Source organism: Rattus norvegicus, chromosome 6 (assembly GCF_021556685.1).
Source record: "Rattus norvegicus strain SHRSP/BbbUtx chromosome 6, alternate assembly SHRSP_T2T, whole genome shotgun sequence".
Classification (NCBI taxonomy): Eukaryota; Metazoa; Chordata; class Mammalia; order Rodentia; family Muridae; genus Rattus; species Rattus norvegicus.
The window spans coordinates 81157796-81178369 of record NC_141539.1 but is presented as its reverse complement, the minus strand read 5'-3'; the positions used below and the strand labels follow the sequence as shown (position 1 = coordinate 81178369).

Here is a 20574-nt window from a genome sequence, read left to right as displayed (position 1 = left end):
GGGATCCAGCTCAAGGGGAGGCCCCAAGGCCTGACACTATTACTGAAGCTATGGAGCGCTCACAAAAAGGGACCTATCATGACAGCCCTCAAAAGACAGAACAAGCAGTTGAAAGAGTCAGATGCAGATATTTACACCAAACCAATGAATACGAGCTTCCCCCTAACACATATACAGCAGAGGATGCTGGGTCTGGGTGCAGTCAGAGAAGATGCACCTAACGCTCAAGAGACTGGAGGCCCCAGGGAGCAGAGAGGTGTGGTGGGGTGGGAGGGTTGAGGGTTGTAGACATTCTCATGGAGTCAGGGGGCCATGGGAAGTATGAGATGTGGAACAGTCAGAAGGTGAAGTGGGAGGGGGATAAAATCCGGAGTGTAAAAAGAAGATTAAATAATTTTTTTTAAAAAATATTGCAGTAATTCCACTTAATCAGAGTTACAAGAGAAAGCTTACTTTTTAAACTTTCTTAAATATAACTATCGCACACTAATGGATTGAGTTTCCAAGCAGAAGTATAGTTCGTGAGATGATTATAAAAAGAGTGAGGTTTAAATTCTAATTAAATTTAAGAGTGAGATCTGTATGATCTGTAACAAATACTATTACTTATTAACTTGCTTGTTCGTCTCACTGACTAGGTTAGGCTGTGCTGGAGGACAGCTCAGTCAGCATAGTTCTTGTTGGGTAAGCATGAGACCCTGAGTTTGACTCTCCAGAACCCATGTAAAGGCTGTGACGATGCATATAGTTGTGTCCCTAGTGTCACCAGGTAGACAGGAGTACCAGAGTACCAACTGACCCGCCAGTCTCACCAGAACAGTAGGTTCCAGGTTTGATGAGAGACCCTGCCTCAAAACATAAGATAGAAACCAACAGAAAAGCATAACACTGTCAACCTCTAGTGTTCACTGCACACTTACAGGTGAGCACATACATATACACAGACAGACAAAAAGAATAAATGAATGAATGAATGAATGATAATTTGACCTTGAATTCATGACCCTACTGTCCTGGCCTTCCCATTGTTAGAATTTCGATTATACACCACATGTCTGGCTATTAGCAAATTAGCCTTCATTAATTTCCCCACCAGTAAAGTAAAAAAACATATCCTCCTCCAAAAGTCCTTAGGATCACTAAATTATAGAAGCCTCTTGGAAAAGTTTTAACACAGAACACAGTCAAAAGAAATATTATTTCTTTTAAATCTGCTGTGTAAACAGTTACATTCTCTATTTTTATTTCCAAATCTTCCCATCTTTTGGTGAAATGAGTATCACAAACTTGACATCAAATTCAAACTTTAAATTCTATTATTAATTAATTTTTCTTAAATATTAAGAATAAAAGCTAAATTATGTTTATTGTCCTAATATTAGTCCAACTTTTATATAGAAAAATTCCCAGCTTGTTCTGTGTTCTGACTGCTATTCTAATATAGGACATTTTTAAATACACATTTATTTTCTTCTTCAGAAAATGTTAACAACTATGTGGAAAAAAATCAGATACATTATTCTTTTAATAGAATATCTACAAGAAATATAAATAGAAAATTAGTAAAAATTATCTAATTCAATGAGTTGCAAACAGAGAATAACTGCTTAAGAAAATTAATTTTAAATAATATTCAATATTTCACCATTTTTTCAGATAAAAATTTAAAGTAATACATTTTTAAATGTAAGAGCACACACATAAAGAAAGTCCCTCAAAGAAACAGCAGTCCTACGTGAAGGACATTGTTTATATATTTCTGTAAATTCAATGCAGTGATAGGAACATAATAAAATTTTAAATTTTAATTTAATTTTATTTTTTACTTATTCATTTTGTATTCTACTCACGGTCAGCCCCTCCCCTTCTCTTAGCGCTGTCCCCTTCCTCCTCTGATTAAAACAGTTTTTAGGAATGCAAACTTTATACCTGGACACTGTATGCTCATACTGACGTTATATGTGGATATTATACTGACTTTCTACATGGGTATTGTATGCTCACACTGACTTTATACATGGGTATTGTATGCTCACACTGACTTTATACATGGGTATTGTATGCTCACACTGACTTTCTACATGGGTACTGTATGCTCACACTGACTTTCTACATGGGTACTGTATGCTCACACTGACTTTCTACATGGGTATTGTATGCTCACACTGACTTTATACATGGGTATTGTATGCTCACACTGACTTTATATTGGGTACTGTATACTTACACTGACTTTATATGTGGGTACCATATACTCACACTGACTTTCTACATGGGTACTGTATGCTCACACTGACTTTCTACATGGGTACTGTATGCTCATACTGACTTTATATGTGGGTACTATATGCTCCCATTGACTTTATTTGAGTTCGGGCTTCAACAGTTATGACTTAAGCAACATTGTGATTTTCAGCAGTTTGTTTGCACATTTAATGTCCTTCATGTAAGCTTTCAAAAATATATGCCCATATATTTTTATAAAATTATACAGTAATCTTTTGTCTGTATTTTAACTTCATAGTCAAGTTAATAATAAACTTTTGGTTAAGACATCATAGAAAAAGAAATACAAAGATTGTGTTCTCTAATCTTTATGGTCTTATATCAATCAGACCTATCTGCAGACCCATTATGTGCTCATCTGCAGATACTGAGTATAATAAACTCTATTATATTCATCTCCTTAAAATACATACTAAAAGTAAACATATTGGATTATTAACTCATTGAAATGAATCAGTGAAAGAAAATAATGTCTTTTAAAACCATCTCAAAGATATGTAGACACCACATAAGCAGTAAAAATGTGTACTTGTTGAATGTGGTAGCATCAACTGGTAATCACAACACTTGAGATTCAGAATCAGGGCGACTAAATCTGTACTCCAGGTTCAAGACAAGACCACAAATATAACTGTAATTCAGTCACAGTTTGTATAGCAGAACTCCCAAACATCCTATTCAAGAAAAGGTGAAAGAGTGGATATGAATTTGAGGTTAGCCTGAGCCTCACAGTAAGACTCACTGAAAATAAACAAAAAGGAGGAGGAGGAGGAGAGGAGGAAGATGAAGAAGGAGGAGGAGGAAGAGAAGAAGAAGAAGAAGAAGAAGAAGAAGAAGAAGAAGAAGAAGAAGAAGAAGAAGAAGAAGAAGAAGAAGAAGAAGAGAGCAAACAGAAAAAAAGTTTTAAAAAATACTGAATAAAACTTACTAAGCACGAAGATGCTGCCAGATGTTAAATGGAATTTAAAGGTAAACAAAAAAGTATATATGTTTTCAGGGGAAATGGCAAAGATTCAGGGAGACAAACAACTAACAATTACAAAGAGATACACAAAAGGTTGGTGGGAATTTGGTCTCAGTGACAAATTCTGTTGAGACCAGAACTACCCAAAGGCACCAATACCATTTAAAATGCTCAGTAATCACATAAACAAAACAAACAAACAAACAAAAAACAATAGTAACATTACAAAAATGCTGTAATATGCAAAATAAAATCATTGAGATATCTTACACCATACATTCTTTTTATAGTATATTTACAGCACATCTCCCTTATCTCCCTTAAGAGAATAAATACAGCTACATGATTCTGAAAGCATTTTGAAAGTCTTGTTAAGTCCCCCAACCCAAGCCTACAATATTGTCAATAGTATTCACTTGGATACTAGAATTAGTATCAGGACAAATGCATCTTTTGAGCTCATCCTGGATAAGTAAACACATCAAAAAGAAGTGCTGAGGTGATTTATCTCTGATTATGACAATCCAATGATTTGGATTCAAATCACCCCTGGCTATTCATAGAAATTCCTTTCCTGGAATGTTTGTATCTTACTGTATAAGAGCAACTTCACGTGGTAGCCTGCACTAGCTTTTTAAAAACTTTTTATATTGACAAACTGAAATGGCCATAACACAACAATATTAAGTCTATAAAAAGTTCAGATTTATAATCAAGAACTATTTATAATATCCACAAAATTCTATCTTAAAATTTAAGATTTTTAGTTTTAATGTCTTTTTTTCTGATGTAGTGAGTGAACAGACTAAAATAATGTAATTCATCCCTAAAGCTAAAAAATAGTTACATTAGAAATAAGGCTTTGTAAAACTCATATCTCACTAATTAAAATAATAAAATACTAATCTCACTAATTGAATTCTTTAAGCCGAAGTAACTATTAAAACTATCCCAAAATTTGAAAAAAATAGTACTACAACAATAAGTTTTATTCTTTTACTTCCCTTGTTATGAGCTATCTGTAATTTAGAATATATTTCAAAATTTTTCAGGCTTTCTCAATTTTTCTAAGAATAATTCATATAATGTAACTAAAGACATGAACAAACAGTAAACTTCCAGCCTTTACAACGTGAGTTTAATCATATTTCTGTGTTGAGTTGAATGCATAGCTATTATAAACTCAAATTCTGATAGCATTCATTAGAGACAAAAACTCTTGTAAGTATAAAGAGAAAACCAGACTTTCTTTCTAGGTCCTTTTCATTTTGTTTAAGAATATCTTTAGAATCAGAAATAAAACAGAAGAACCTCCACTCAGATACTAATCGAGAATCACTGACATAAAACGCTAGTTCTAATGGATGGATGATTGTGTTTGGTCTTTTGAAACTTTGAAGTATAGGTAAGTCTTGATCACACAAATTAATAAATCCTAAAGCTGGAGTTAACAATAACCATTACACCCAAATTCTGCAGCTTAGCCCAGCCAATTTTTCAAAAGGTCAGGTTGTGAACTGGAGAAGATCAGGGAGGTCCACCGCATAGCTTTGTTGCCAGGCATCTCTCGTCTGGATTGTTGCAGGCGTTTATTAGTATTCGTCAGCAGACTCAACAAAGCAAACAAGAAATTCAAGCACGAATAATAAAATGAAATGCTGCTATATAACCCTTTGTCATTCAGCAAATATGGGACTTTTTAGCTACATTGTTCCTAAACCTGGGTTACTACTTTAATTTTTCTCCACAGTGCTGACTGAATGAGTATGCATGTGTGTTAAATGCACAGCTCCCCTAACAACTGCAGGACAGCCATTTAATCTGTTGGTAGATGGACCATTTCCTGTGGGAACCCTGGCTATGATTTCCAGATCCACCAAATAAACCTCAGATTAAGATTCCAAATGAAACCTGCCTTTGGCAGATAAAAAATGTCAAGATGGATATAAACAGTAAAATTATAAATTATCTAGGTGTTGCATGACAAACTAATGTTCATTTTTTTTGTTGACATCTACCCAGATATCAAAACTATATGAGACATTCATCAAATGTCACACTTTCATAATACTGGAGGCATCATTAAAACTGTTTGACTAAGGACCTCAAAGTGTTTAAGCAGTAGCTCTAAAGTATATTTGTGCAAAGTAGAAGAATAAATTTACATATCAGCAGCAGCTCATAAGGGATGGGTAAATATTCTGTTTATCTCTTATTATAATTCAGGTTACTTTAAATACAAGGTTTTAGGAAATCATTATACTCTATATGGCATTATTACATAATTTTCTATGCAAATGATATATTTTATTCAAATTTCCCATCATTAGTTAGAAAAACAAAAACAAAATCATAAACTAAAATGGTTGGAGGGCTCCTTCCTTACTGCATCGTGACTACTGCACTAGTACCTGGCCAGTGACATGAAAGCACTGTTAGCCCAGTTAGAGGCGACATTTTAAACTTTCCAAAGCATTGGATCCTTGACTTATTGAGATTAAAAGAAGAAAAAAAGAAAAGAAAAAGAATGAAAAGCCTCAGACTCAGAAAGGTAAATTTGTTTTTGATAATGTGTTCATTTCAAATGACCTGGGGAGGAGCACGGTCTTTTTTAAAGGTAAGAAAAGGTTAGTATAGACCATTTTAGAAGCGAATGGCAATTAAAATGCACACCAAGTCCCTGTTACTCAGCTCTTTAAAATCTCAGTAGCTCTAGAACTATTTCTTCAATGACCTTTTTGGGGGTGGAATGGAGTCTTTGCTTGTCTAACCGGGGCTAATAGAACTCGTAAAGTCTGTGTCAGTTGATTATAAAATACAAACACATGAAGGTTTCTGAGGGAAAGATCCCACTAACGTACTTATTTTTCTGACTTTTAACTCTCAAAACCAATTGAGTAAAAGTTCTTGAGTTTCAAAGTTGTGTAATACTTGGTTTTAAGAAAACAATTTAAATAATCTATTTAAAATAGATATTTTTCAAATTGTAATTTTCATTAAACTGGGAAAAATGGAGAGCACGTAGCTTCCATTTCCTACCTTAACCTAAGTGTGGAACCTTAAGGATTATATTTGTATTCTGTCTTCCTTAAGAAAGTGAATCCTAAATTAATTCTAACTACCCTAATATTCTAAACTCTGACACTAATACACAGTTTTAAAAATACTTTTAGGGCAGTTGAGAAAATTAATTTAAAAGAAAATAACTATCTTATGCTTACCTTGTTTGTTTCATTCCACTAATAATGTTCAAAGCAATGAACAATGCTAGTTATATTAGCCTATTGAGTGAGATAATTTCAAAACACAACAAATTAACAGCCACAATTTAAAAAGGCTTAATTTACAATTTTAAAAATATCTTATCACAAAACTTAACACATAATTTTCTAGGCACTAAGCATTATCGAAATGAAGTGGGTGATTTTCATATTTAGTCATTAGTAATTTTCAAGTACTGAAAGTTTACGTTTAAAAAGTAGAACAAACCAAAATCTAAATATGAAAGGTAAAATATGATTCTCTAAAAGTTTTTCTTTCACATCTTATCAATACAATCTTTAGATTTGACCACGTGTTACCAATGTCATCCTACGGGCTAATTTAGGGTATCACTGGATTCTAAATACAGAGTCACACACCCACTGAGCACATGAGCTACATCAGAGCCATCTTAGAATACGTTTAATTCAATCACACACACAATCTACTTAGACAATTTCAACATTTTGAGGCCTAATTAATTTTTTCCTATTATCCGAACACAACAAAACAGACTAAAAGTAGTATCTAAAATTCTACATGATAAGAAACCAACGTGACAAAGCTGGACTATTCTGGTAATTCCTTTAAAACTTTTCTACTACTAGATACTTATGCATAACTAATCACACTGAGTAAATGTACATTATACTACCCAGCTCTGTCATCTGGTGCAATCCAGAGAAAGTCTCCCAAGAGCCTTCAACCCAGGAAGTTAGCCCTGCCAAGCCAGTCCTGTATTTTACCAGGATAACTCAGTAACTCACCTTAGCATCAGTATATATAATGTACACTAATTTCCTCAGTCGAAGTGACAGTGCAGTTCAGGACAGTATATTAATGATTATAAAAACACAGTATTGTTTTTTAAAATTATGAATTCTGATTTATTAAAATTAAAGATCAAAGACTAATATATGATGGTTTGTGTTACAAGTAAGCATTGCGGGAGTATTCTGAAATAAAATGCGATAGCCAGAAATAAGTAAGAATTTTCAGTGAAGGAGACAGAGTATTGTCTAAAGAAACAGAAGCAACACCATTTTTCACAAGCGCAAGCAGTATTTTCATGGCCTACAATTAAACTTGACAGAGTGTCCACACTTTAACATAGAATCATTAAGGGGTGGGCGAGGAATCAGGTTGACCAGGCAGGAGGAATTAAGGGAGGGGAAAGAATATGATCAAAATGTATTATATGAAATTCTCAACAATAATAAAAATATTTTAAAAGTAAAGGAAAAAAGAAAAGCATTAATTCCTCCAAGGAGAGAATCATGTCAGTGGGACAGAAGTGTGAGAAAGGAGAGCCTATGAAAAGATGCATTTACCATTTTCATCTATTTTCAGAGTGATGACTGTAAGCTCAAAGACCAAAAGTGTACTAAGAATTTCATATCAACAATTATAACCCCAACTAATTTAGCATGCTTTTTAATTTTGAGGAAAGAAGGAAGAGAGGGAGATTTTGAGAGAGGGAGACAGACACTCCTATTCTCTCAAAATTTCCCCTTATTGAGAATTTAGGGTAGCTTTGTGGGTTATGACCAGCGATGCACAGTGGGCACCATGTTTGCAGTGAAAGAGACCATGCAGGTGTGGATACAGGCGATAGGTGGGAACACTATAACATTCTCTTAGCTTTGAGGTGATCTTAAAAGAAAAAAATGAAAGCTAATTAAAAAATAATAACTGCCAAGAAATAATATTTACTTTTATTGGATACTTCTTTTTACATTTCAAATGTTATCCCCTTATAAACTCAGCTATGTGACATATTCATTTCAGAAATGATGACTGTGAAAACAGTCCATACTAAATGTCATAAACAGCTAAAAATATGTTCCTTATACAAATATTTTTGTGCAGAATTCTATTCTTCCACTAAGGCATATGTAGTGACAGAATCATTCACACTAAACTTTAAAAATGAAGAAACACAGAATATTATTAATTAAACATACTAAAACAAATTACTCTTTAGAAAAAGAGTACACTCTGTATCACTGGTTTAAGGCAGTGCTCCTCAACCTACCTGATGACATAACCCTTTAATACAGTTCCTCATGTGGTGACCTCCAATCATAAAATTATTTTGATTGCTATACTATAATGTTTTGAATTAAAATGTAAATACTGATATACAGGATATCTGATATGTGACCCCTGTGAAAGATTAATTAGACCCAAAAGGGATTGCAACCTACAAGTTGAGAATGACTGTTCTAAGGGGAGAGTCCACATTTCCTCACACAGCTAGTCCTTGTTGGCCACCTGCCACAATCCTCTCTCCCTCTATCTGATATCCTAGATGCTCATTTATAGAAGCTACTAGCACTCGGTTAAGCCAAGTCACATGAAGCTAAATAATAAATTTAATTACACTGCAGCCCTGTTCTTTATACAAACCCTTTAAGGCATGTATAAAATCATAAAATACAATTTTAAATTTGTACTTGCAAAAATGAAAAGGTATTTAAGCCTGTATGCCAATGGTACTGGTCTAAAGGTTTTTATTGCAATCAGAATTTCTATAGATATAAAAAGCATTTTAGACTTAGATATTACTGATTTCATATTCTATATACTATGTTCTTGAGTCTGTATTTCTTTTATTTTATTTAATCTTTTTTTTTTACAGATTTTATTCCCCTCCTGGTCCACCCCCTGACTGTCCCACATCCCATACCTCCTTCCCCCATGTCCATGAGGATGTATTTTATATATTTCTTTGAAAAATCAAATACAAATATAAAATCATTAAACTAATAATCTTATATAATACTGTTTATAATATTTTTGACTTTTTTAATAAATTGGTTATTCACAGATATAAGGAATAATATCACAATTTATTTAAAGGCTTCATAAAACGTCAGCAAACTTTTATTTTGTTTCTACCATCTCTAACCACTTTTCTCACTTAAGTGAAAATTATATTTATCACATACATAACATATATGTTAAATACCCATTAAATAAACTCATCTTTTGTTTTGGAAATTGATATCCCAAATTTGATATTCTTAATAGCAATAAAGAACTGCCTCTCCATTACGCCACATGTAAGGTAAGCATTACAAAACTTGCACCAAAGTCATGGTGCATATTAAATTAAGACTTACAGTGTGGAACTTCTGCTTTTTTTTCACCCCCAAATCTGTGGTATTTCTATCATATCATTTTATTGAAACTAACAAAATGCGAGTGCAATACATCCTCTTTCAAACATAGGCAACAAGTAAAAACACACTTACTAGTTAGTTAATTTATTTAGGAGAAGCACATCATTGTTTAAAATAAAGCCTTTTATTAAATATAATTTAACTCCACAACTTAGAACAGAATGGTTAGCCATCTATCAAACCTGCAGTGTAAAGAAGTATCTAAAAATAATGAATAAAAATGTACATGGAATATAACTTTTCTACTAGCTATCTGCTAGAAACAGATATCTCCCCTAATTAAATAACTGTTTTCTTCCCCCTTCCTGAACAAAATAAACTACTTCACAAAACTGAGATTCTATTCATAATGATCAATGTCATCTAAAAGCATCATAGATGTTTTTCTAGTATGTTTCTTTAGATGTCTACTTATGATAATAAACCATACTTGAAATTCCATTACAAAACCACACTTCACAACGCATGAAAGGATCACACACAACCATGCAGAGACAAATGTGAGACACACACACTCAACCTGTCAACAGGGAAACACTCTGACTGAGGAAGAAGCGAGGCTGACACTTCAGTCATCTTCTGCTGTGTTCTATTTACTCATTTATTTGTTTACACCTCATGTGGCCCACACTGTCCTGAGCCCATCATGTGGCTAAGATTGAACTCCTGATTCCTTTGTCACTACTTCCCAAGTGCTGGGATTATAGGTGTGCACCACCATGACCAGTTTATTTATTTTATAGCAGAAAAATTGTGACTATTTTGTTTGTTGAAAAAACCCAAGAACCATAGCTGCATATCATCTAGACTAATTTTAAAATAGGAAAATAACAGTTGAATTTTACTTAATTTACTTAGGTGACATTTCTGAAAATATTTTGAATTCCAATCAAATACAATATGCATGTTTTATAAGCCTAAGCAGTTTGGGTGGCGGGTTTCCACATTGTGTAAAGACTCCTGTGTAGAATTACACTCAACTTAAAAGACACTGAAGATTAAAAGAAATAGTTGAAAGTTCTGTAGCCATGTAGGGAAAGACTGAGAAAATGTGTAACTGAACATAGCTCTTCCTCGTATAAAATCCAAACTAAATATGATTCTCCAAAATATTAAAACCAAAAATAATATTGAAAAATCATTAAATTAGAGGGTTTTTATTTTTTAAAAAAAGGAAAAAGTTCTACAATGTAAACAGAGTACTGGTTTTACTTAAACTTCCTCAAGCTGGCTGATTCACACCATTTCTTACCTTCAATTAGTAAAATATATTCAAAAGACAGGAGAGTTAATGTGTTTCCAATATGCACTGTAGCCTTTTTAACCTTTCTTAGGGAACACTGACCCCTAAAGGTTCTAAATTTAAATAAATTTCACAATTTTCTAAAGGTAACTGCTACCTAGCCCTTGTTGTTAGCTGTGTGTGTGTGTGTGTGTGTGTGTGTGTGTGTGCGCGCGCGCTCATACTATGGCAATTATATCTACTCACATACAATACCTAAACAGTTCCCAAATGATTGCTATGAACTTTATATCAAATCCATAGATCACACTTCTGTGATAGAACACAAATCAGTATAAGAAATATTTGGGAATATATAGTACTGTTCCAAATTACTATGTATAGCCGACTTATAACTTCTTTAATATGAAAATGGATATTGGTACTATGACATCCCATTGAGACCAAAACCCACAAGTAAGGTCCCTTAAACAAAGTGGCATAGAATCTACACATAACCTACAGTCAAGCCTTCCCAGTACTTTAAATATTTTAAGATTGATTAATGCATAATGTTGTACAAATAGTCATATTTCTCCAGAGAATAATATGACAGATATTCTGTACCTGTTCACTGCAGGCACAGTTTTTCCTCAAAGTGTTTTCCTTCTCGTTGCCTAAACTCTTGGCTATATGATGCACAGATATGAATGGCTACTTGTAATTGCATCAAAAAAAAAAAAAAAAAGAAAGAAAGAAAACAACTGTAAACTACCTGTTCAAACAAGTTTCAATTCTTCCTGACGTTTCATTTTACTTCTTAAAAGCACAAAAAGAAGCCTGCAAAACAAAAACTTCATAAAAAGGTGAACACCTTATTTAAGAGGCCAGAAGATTACGTCAGAGCTCATGCGGCTCCGCTGCATCTAGTAGATGCAGACTCAGCCCACTCTCTCCAGCAAGGTTGCCCTTCCCCTCATTAACAAAACACCTTCACCACGCATTCCAAACCTCTCGGGTTCACACTTGATAAAATGTATATGGTGACAGCACACAGGTCATGACTAATTTATCTAATAAACTCATTGATTAAAATATTTCAGCAAAAAATATATGAGAAATCCAGTAAAAGATGGTATTGTGTACTTGTGCATGCAGATACAGAGACATCTGAGAAAAGTATAAAGAAAAAGAGGCCACAAGTTTGAAGGGAACTGAGTGGGGAGATATTAAAGGGCTTCGAAGGAGGAGACTGAAATGGGAAATGTGATGTAAATATATTTTAATTAAAATCATATTTAAAAAAAGAAATACAAGAACGAAAGGCCACATCTGCATTTCTTATGAGATTTAAGACAATAAAAAGACACGGCTCCATGATATGTTTTAATTGGGCTATTTTCTTTTACAAAGGTAAAGTGAGAGTCAACAAGGCAATCATCCATAGGAATAGGCTTTAGTATTTCTGTGTGATACAATATTAAATGTTTAAGATTAGTGCTTTGAACTTCAGGATGGAGATGACCACTCACTGCAGAAGCGTACCCATTGCCACACTGTTTGACCTAAGACCAGACAGTGTAAATAGGAGGCACATCACTGTTTGTCTTCTTATTTTATGTTGTACCTAAGGTAAGTGGAATGCCTTTTCATCTACTCACAATAAGAATATTTGCTTGTTTATTTTAATAAGAGAAGAAAATAGCCAAAACAAATTAGTTCCAGTTCACACCAAAAATTCCTACCACAAACTTAAAGAAAACTTAGGAAAGTAGACCGATATTAAGTGAAAATAGCAGACACAAAACTATTCTCTTTAAAATGAAACCATATACATATACAATGTATACTACCACTTTAAACAAAAACTCCATTAGGAATCTGAATTATAAACTCATCAAAAGCAGCCTAGAGTCTCAAGCAAGAAAGTAAATCACTAATGGCAGAATAAATAGAAAGTTTAAACTATGAAAATCAAAATTAAAGAAGTCAGAAAACATTTCATAAACCACAGGATTATTTTATACTTCAAAACAATATATAGTAACTTCCTCGGTGATCATCAGAGTATCCCTTAAATTAGCTTCAACCTTCTTTTATTTAACTAGCCACTTTATAAAGCCTTTTACTAAAAGAGAAGTTCCCCAAAACAAGAGAAAAGACTGAAGTCCTTTAGTAAAAATCCTATTTTTATATGATAAAACTGAGATGAAATAAAATAGATGAACTAAAAACATGTAAGGCTTAAATATTTTAAGACTTAAACTATATGTAACATGTTCAAAATTATTTATTTCCTAAGAATCCAAATGCTCAGAACTTTACTGGGATGCACACTAAATTCCCTATATATCCCTTTCCCCTTCAGCATTTCACAGCCCGCCTTACTATTTAGACAGTTACTGTTTCTGTCTGTATACCTATGTCTTCTCTCTGTATCTCTGCCTGTGTCTGTCTGAAAGTCAATCTTTGCACACTGTCTTTGCAGATCTGACTTGTCCCCCTTCAGAGTTTCTCTAGGTGTGCCTTATTGTACACATGCTTCTGCTTTTCACTGTCTCGGTCTGGTCCCTGGGTTTTTCTGTGTGCATTTTCCTCTGTCCCCTTGTGTATGTTTATCTCCCCATCCCCCAGTCTTCCACTCCAGTCTTTTGCCTCTGTGAGTTGTTATGCTTTTCTGTGCATATATATGCCTGACACTTTCTGTTTTGTGTCTCCTCCACAATGAGTGCCTCTCCTACTCTGGTATCTCCCCTTTCCTTTGAGACACTACATGTTTCTTAATGTGCACCCCCACGTGTATACCTCTGTTTCTCTGAGTCTTCCTCAAGTATGTCTCCTCCTCTGTCCTCTTACTGTGCCTCTACACATTTCTCTGTCTCTGTCAATCATTGTCCCACACGCTCCATCCTTTGATGTCTACACATTTCTGTTTCTATGTATCCTTTTTTTCCTCTCCTCCTCTTTAAACCTTTTGTCTATCTCTTTGTGAGCACATATGATTGACTTGGGTTATGCTTGTTTGTTTCTGTGTCTTTCTTTGTGTCTCCTTCGCAATAAATCTCTTTGTGTGGTTCTCCTTTGTGTATGTGTGTGTGTACATGTATGTGTGCAAATACAGGAGAGTGTGTGTACTTGTTGCTTTAGAATAACATATTGGTAGGACAAAAGCACTCCACTCTGTGTCCTGAACTGCCACCACATGAAGTGCTTGATTTTAAGACTTAGAATCCCACCTTCTGACCAGCCCTCCATGTGCACTTCTGCTGAGTTTGCTCTGGCACTGTCTCTGCTTTTGGCTCCAAGATTGAGGCAAAAGCCAGCCCTAGATAAATAAACTTAAGACAATATATCAAAACACTCCTAAATCTTACCTTTATTTAACAGATTTACAGGATAAATGGCTATCTAAAACATCTATTGTAGGAAAATTAACTGTCTTTCAACAGGTGAAATTAAGTCTTTTTCCCCGGAAAATGTTGCTTCTTCACAGATATGTTTTCATAAATACAGATTAAACTTTTACTCATTCTTATTTCTGGGGTTATATAATTTATTTGACTTACATCTCCAACTACAACCTCGTGTGTTTAAAAACTTTATTATTTATACTATGAACTTCATATCTAAAACTATAAATGTATTGAGTTTACTACACAGATATTCATAGAAAGCATTTAAGGCCTGTAAAGGAAACTCGAGGTGCCTATTTTATATTTTTTAAATCATGGGCTTATGAAATCATTGGGATTTTCTTTTATACTTGTTTAATAAACATGATAAGAAGTGATACAGGTTTTACTTCCTTCCTTCTGATTTTCCTTTTCTTCATCCTTTCTTTTTAAAAGAGAATGAAATTAGATTTACCTCACAGCTAGAACCCTCTGTTCTTTAAAAAGTACTTAAATAAAGCTGTAGTAAGCTTCTTCTTTTCCAATTTTCTCTAAATATGTTGATCTGGAGTTGGCAATCTTTTTCTAAAGTTCCTCATTTACTTTTGGATTAGCTGAAAATATAGGAAGTTATTAATATCAAAGAAATATGTTCTAGTCAATGAAGCTATTTCCCTACATATTGCCCAAAAAGGTTAATAATAATTGCAGTATTTTAATAAGAGATTCATATAGCAAGACATGTAGAAAATACAGTCTTTAATAACCTCTGGAGTATTTTAAAGCATGTCTTACAGGCCTTAATGTGCTTAGTAATATACTATTTAAAACCATAATTTTATCCCTCTGCAATATACAGTCACTCTTCCTCATCATTTACCCAGCTAATGAATGCCAGCAATTAGTAAAATGTAATCCCATTGCACAATCATTTTAATGCTTTTAGCACTCAGAAAAGTAAACACCAAATTAATACTGCTCAAGCCATATCAGATCCTAGTTGGAAGCAGGCAATTATAGTTCAGCTCCTCAGGTGTAATTAAATGATTGGAATGATTTAGTTCCATAAATGCAAGTTAATTCATAAGCAAGCAACAAATATACTGGGAGTAATTACAAGAAACATTGACAGCCTAAGCAGGGCAGTTTTTTTAATAAGCCTGATGTAGTAAAATGCTGCCCTCTCCTGGGCAGATAAGTGAATTTCTCAGAGCCAAAGATTTCCACTTAAAAAACTTAACTAAAAGGCCTCTGGAAAATAAATAAATGGCATGTTAACTTTTGACATTGTTTTGTATCTCACAGTTCAGATAAATACATTAAAGTATAGCAATTTATAGATTCCATACAATTAATTCTTTTCTCAGTAGAAACCTTTCAGCCTGAACCCCAAAACTGAGCAATTTCTAAAGTAAAAGAAAGCACTGACTGACTGTAAATGAACCTTCTTGCACCCATCTGGATGTCAATGCTGGGTGCACATGTCATAACTAAGCTATGCTTTCACAAGCTGCAAGATTTGTGTGAAAACTGACCATGTAAACTGACATGGTGTATTAATTATGTCCTTACATCATGGCCTAAAGCTGTTTTTAAGTTCAGTAAGAAAAATTAATGGCTGGTATAATTGTCATTATAAGAATAATTTTAAAGATTATGCATACTTGTATATGTATTGGTACCATGTATGTGTGCAAGCCTGCAGAGACCAAAAGAGGGTGTCTCATGATGCCTTTGAGCTGGAATAGCAGGGAGTTGTAAGCCCAGTGCAGATGCTGGGAACCAAACTCAGGGCACCTGAAAGAGCAGCAAGTTCTCTTAAATATGGATCCAGTTAACAAGCTCAAGAATAATTTAATACATAAAAAAATAGGGACAGTACAGTAAATGCCTTCAGGTCTTATTTACAGAGTTCCCAACTTTTTACCTTCTTACCATAAAATTAAAAGAGGAACCTACCTACAATGATCCTTAATGCCACACCTTTAAGAACTTACTTATATTTTAAAAATGTTACAGTCAATGTCTGTGTAAAAACATCTATTTATAACACAAACTCTAACCTGTATCTCTTTACATTTCTGCAGAACTGAACATACTCTCTAATAAAATTCTGCAGTTACCACAAATGTTTATCTTCAATAAATGCAAACAGATAATGTTTACCACTACACCATCATCCTTTGTGAAGGAAAAAAATCTAAGCCAACGCTCTTCTAATTTGCTCTCAAATGCATTGAAATCATATTCAAAATAATTTCTTATGTAAACTATAAAAATAAATCAAAATATTAGAATGTCCTGCCACTAAGTTTAAAATGTACAGCACATTTTCTTTGACCTTGATGTCAGAATCTTATTTCCCAATTCATATCTTGTACACTGTAAGTTAATTGCTTCTGGAAAGTACTTATTATTCATGTAAAAATTAATGTGCCAATGTGTTTAAATCCTCTTAAATGACCATTCATGCATCTATCTTCTTTAAGTACCAATGAAATCTGTCAAAAGACATCAATGCAAAATGATCTCAAAGAAAGTTTTAATAGAGATTTTTTTCTGCTAACACAATTTTCATATTCGCCAACTTTACTTAAATTCCATTAATTTTTTAAGCTACTTTTAATAAATTCACCAAGTAAAATTTTTAGGCCTCATAGTCTGTCATTTGTGTTCCAGCTGACATTATGAATATTAATAACTGTGTTATCCTGATTAAATAGGCTTCATATGAAATCCCTGTGAATCCTATAGCTCAGACATCTCATTTTTCCAACTCTTTATGAATTTGGATTCAGACATTAAACTGGAAAAATCTTAAAAAGCAGATTTAATGGCACATTTGCATATTCTTAAGCAAAAAATAGATGTTTTAGGAATCCAAACAATTAAGATATCTCTATATATTGCAACAAGAATATATGTCTATGAATGTATAACATATTTTACCCTTCTATCCTTTTGAAGACTGGGGTTAAGGATAATAAAATACTGATTATTGCCCTTAAGAACTTCCTATTAACAACTTACTTTCAGAAAAATATAGATTTATATTAAAGATAATTGAATGATTTTTAGAATAGACAATCAGATAAATTCATCTTAATAAAAAATGTTAAACTTATAGAAAATAAAGGTTAATTGTTTAATTATTAATAATTTACATGAAGTTCAGTAAGCAAAATAAAATTAACTTCAAACCAAAATTGTAAGTTGTACTAGAAAGAACATCCTATTTTTTTAAAAAAAAAAAAAACTAATAAAATGAACAGAGCATAACATTAGCCTTTGTTAGTTAACATCTCCATCTAAAATTCCTAATCTCAGTCCTCCAAGTTACTTCTAATTCTCCATGGAATGAGTTTCATTATGAAAAAGAAAAGAAAAGAAAAAAATTAGTAAACTGCACACCCTTTTCCCTTTAAGTGCATGATAACCTCAGTTGTGACAATTGCCTACACTCATAAAAAATGTAAATTGAAAACATTTAAACAAGCATCTGTATGCTTTCAAATGTGGCTACCTTTGTTTACTCAGCATTAAAATACTTCGTGAAAGAAAATTTGTTCATAGACCAGTCTGAAATTTCAGATTTGTCTAAAACAATCATAAGTAACTCTAACATTTGATCTTTAAAAGTTAATATATTTTTATAGAAAAGGGTTTTTTAAATTGGATTTCATTCTCCAGTGTTACAGCACCCAGGATTTTTAAAATGATGTATATAGGTGTTTTGTTTGAATGTATACATGCCTCCCTCAGTCCCTACCGAGGCCCAAAGAGGCACTGGATCTCTTAGATGGCTGTCAGCTATCATGTGGGTGCTGGGAATTGAGCCCAATCCCCTGGAAGAGCATCCATTGCTCCTAACCACTGAGCAATCTCTCTAAGCCCTGCAGAGTTTTAAAAAAATTATTTTAAATATGAAATAATTTTTTTCATAACAACTACAATTTCACAAGGATTTTTGGGTTTTCTATTGTTGTTTTTTTTTTACTGACTTTGATTACTTGCATATTGAAAAAATTGTGAGTGTATATGTTAAATCTAAGTGTCAAACTAGGAATCATTTTTAACAATACAGTATATCCAACTATAAACTCCAAATCTTGTGTTTTCTAGATTGGGTTATGTTGACAGTTTCTTTATGGAAGTGGCTTCATTAAATGGCTAAAGGGGATCACCATAAATTCAAGGTCCAATTATCTTTGTCACATGATATGACACACATACAACCTAAGCACATGACCTACCTAGCTTTTCATCTTACTGCAGAATCTCTTCAAATAGTCATAACCCCTGGTGCATTCTTTCCGCCAACGGCCTACTTACTGGTCAGCAACTAATGTTCTTCAACGACAGGAGAGCAAGAGGTTCAAAGAGAAACATACAGAATAAACGTGGCCCTGGATCAAGTTACTACAAGTAAAAAAAAAATCACATATTATTTGATCTTAACAGTTCTAAAACTTAATGTGTTTGCAAAAAACTGACTGTTTCTATGTACAGACATAATCACGGTAATCTCTCTAACATTCCTCTAGTCATTACTAGATTTCTGTTCCACATACTCACCTAACCTATTCTCGCTCTGATGCATCTATACTCTTTATTCCCCCTGCCTAGACTCTTCCCTAGACCTCTGAACAGCTTCTTTCGTTATTCATATTCATATAGGATAAGAAGGCACCACTTTAAAAGGAAGCTTCCTAACCATCTTATCTAAAGATTGCATTACCTATGCTGCTGTCGCTATGAAGTTAATCTGGGTAGTTCTATTTCTTTGTTTCTGATATATCTCAACAACTTTATACATGGACATTACATAGAAACAGGCTCCTGATGCTTCTGCATCTCTATGTGAAATAAGCACTTGATATGTGATGAACAGTTGCAAAGTGGAAAGAAAAGAAATGGAAACTGGAATGAGCTTGAATTTCCATCAACAAAGAAGTGGTCAAGTAAAATGGGATCCAATTATGACATATTCAATCTATAAGGTTTATATCATAAAAATAATGTATGGAAGATTCTTCTAAAAACATATTGTTAACAGTTACATACTATGAACCAGACACTGCTCTAACAAATACAAAAGAATAAAGCTAGAGAAAGTTGGGGCTACATTGGGTCTTTCTGTTTTGTTTGAGTCATTTGAATAAAGATAGAAATTGGTGACTGTTGTATCAATATTTTCTTCTGAGAGATTAAAGGAAAAATATATGTGTGCTTTAAAAAAAGAAAAGAATATATTCTTTGTCAAAACAAGGCAGACAAATAGTATATGGATACATAAAAAGCAGCAAAAATTTTAATTATATTTATATCTGATGCCTAAATAGGCACAGAATTTTTCTTAATCATGGGCACATAAGAAATTACTTGTTGTGAATTAATTATCTGCAGAAAAGATCCTAAGAGTTAGAAGGAGAGATGGTGACAATCAGAGAAAGAAATGTTTGTTTTCATTTCATATCTGTACATATAATGTTATTTTACTGTGTCTTCATTTTTTATTTAAAACTTAAATATTTATAAGTAACTTTGTGATTTGCCCAGAAACCATTAAAACACCACATTTCTCCAGAAATAGTCAATGTGAATAGAAAGTAAGCTATCTTTTTTGTTTTTTTTTTTTGTTTTTTTTTTTGTTTTTTTTTTGAAAGTAAGCTATCTTTAATGACTCTCTTGAAACACTGAAAACATCATTGCTCAACTAGCCTCTTATAATATAGTGTGTTACATTTATTTGTTTGCTAGGGTCATGTATATGAGAAAGCTTAAAACAAATTAATAGCTATGGATGGTAAGGGTTCCCGGCAATTAACCAAGTCTGTATTACAGTCCTGAGGAATAAACCTAGGGCCTTGCACATAGGCAAGCACCAGTCACTGAGCTACATACCATCCCTTGGAGTTCTTCAGTATGCTGCCTGGAATTCTACATAGAGCTGGTGGCTTCTAATTCATCAGTCTTTCTGCCTTAGCCCCCTGAGCACTGGGATCACAGGCTCAGTTAAAAGAATGTGTCAACACATCTGACACAACTGCTTCTTAAAATCACATTTCTTGTATCAACTAGGAACCATTTATAATATTCTCAGAATTTAGAAGTCAAAAGTTTTAAAATTTATAATGAAAATAAATTATTCTACCTTATGACTAATTTTCATATAATTCCTCTTTAGTATGTTACTTTAGTCACAACAAGCTTCTTTCTTTTTTTTCTTTCTTAAGACTACTTCTTATCTATCACTAAAGTCAT

At 33.3% G+C, this 20574-nt stretch overlaps 1 protein-coding gene across 4 annotated transcripts in view; it reads right to left on the bottom strand.

The window, feature by feature from the left end:
- Mipol1 (mirror-image polydactyly 1) overlaps positions 1-20574 on the bottom strand; it is a 335792-nt gene that overhangs the window by 262538 nt on the left and 52680 nt on the right. Inside the window, exon 1 of one of the 4 annotated variants that reach the window (XM_087551904.1) lies at positions 11546-11872. The gene's annotated coding sequence lies outside the window, so the exon portion shown is untranslated. 4 annotated transcript variants of the gene reach the window in all.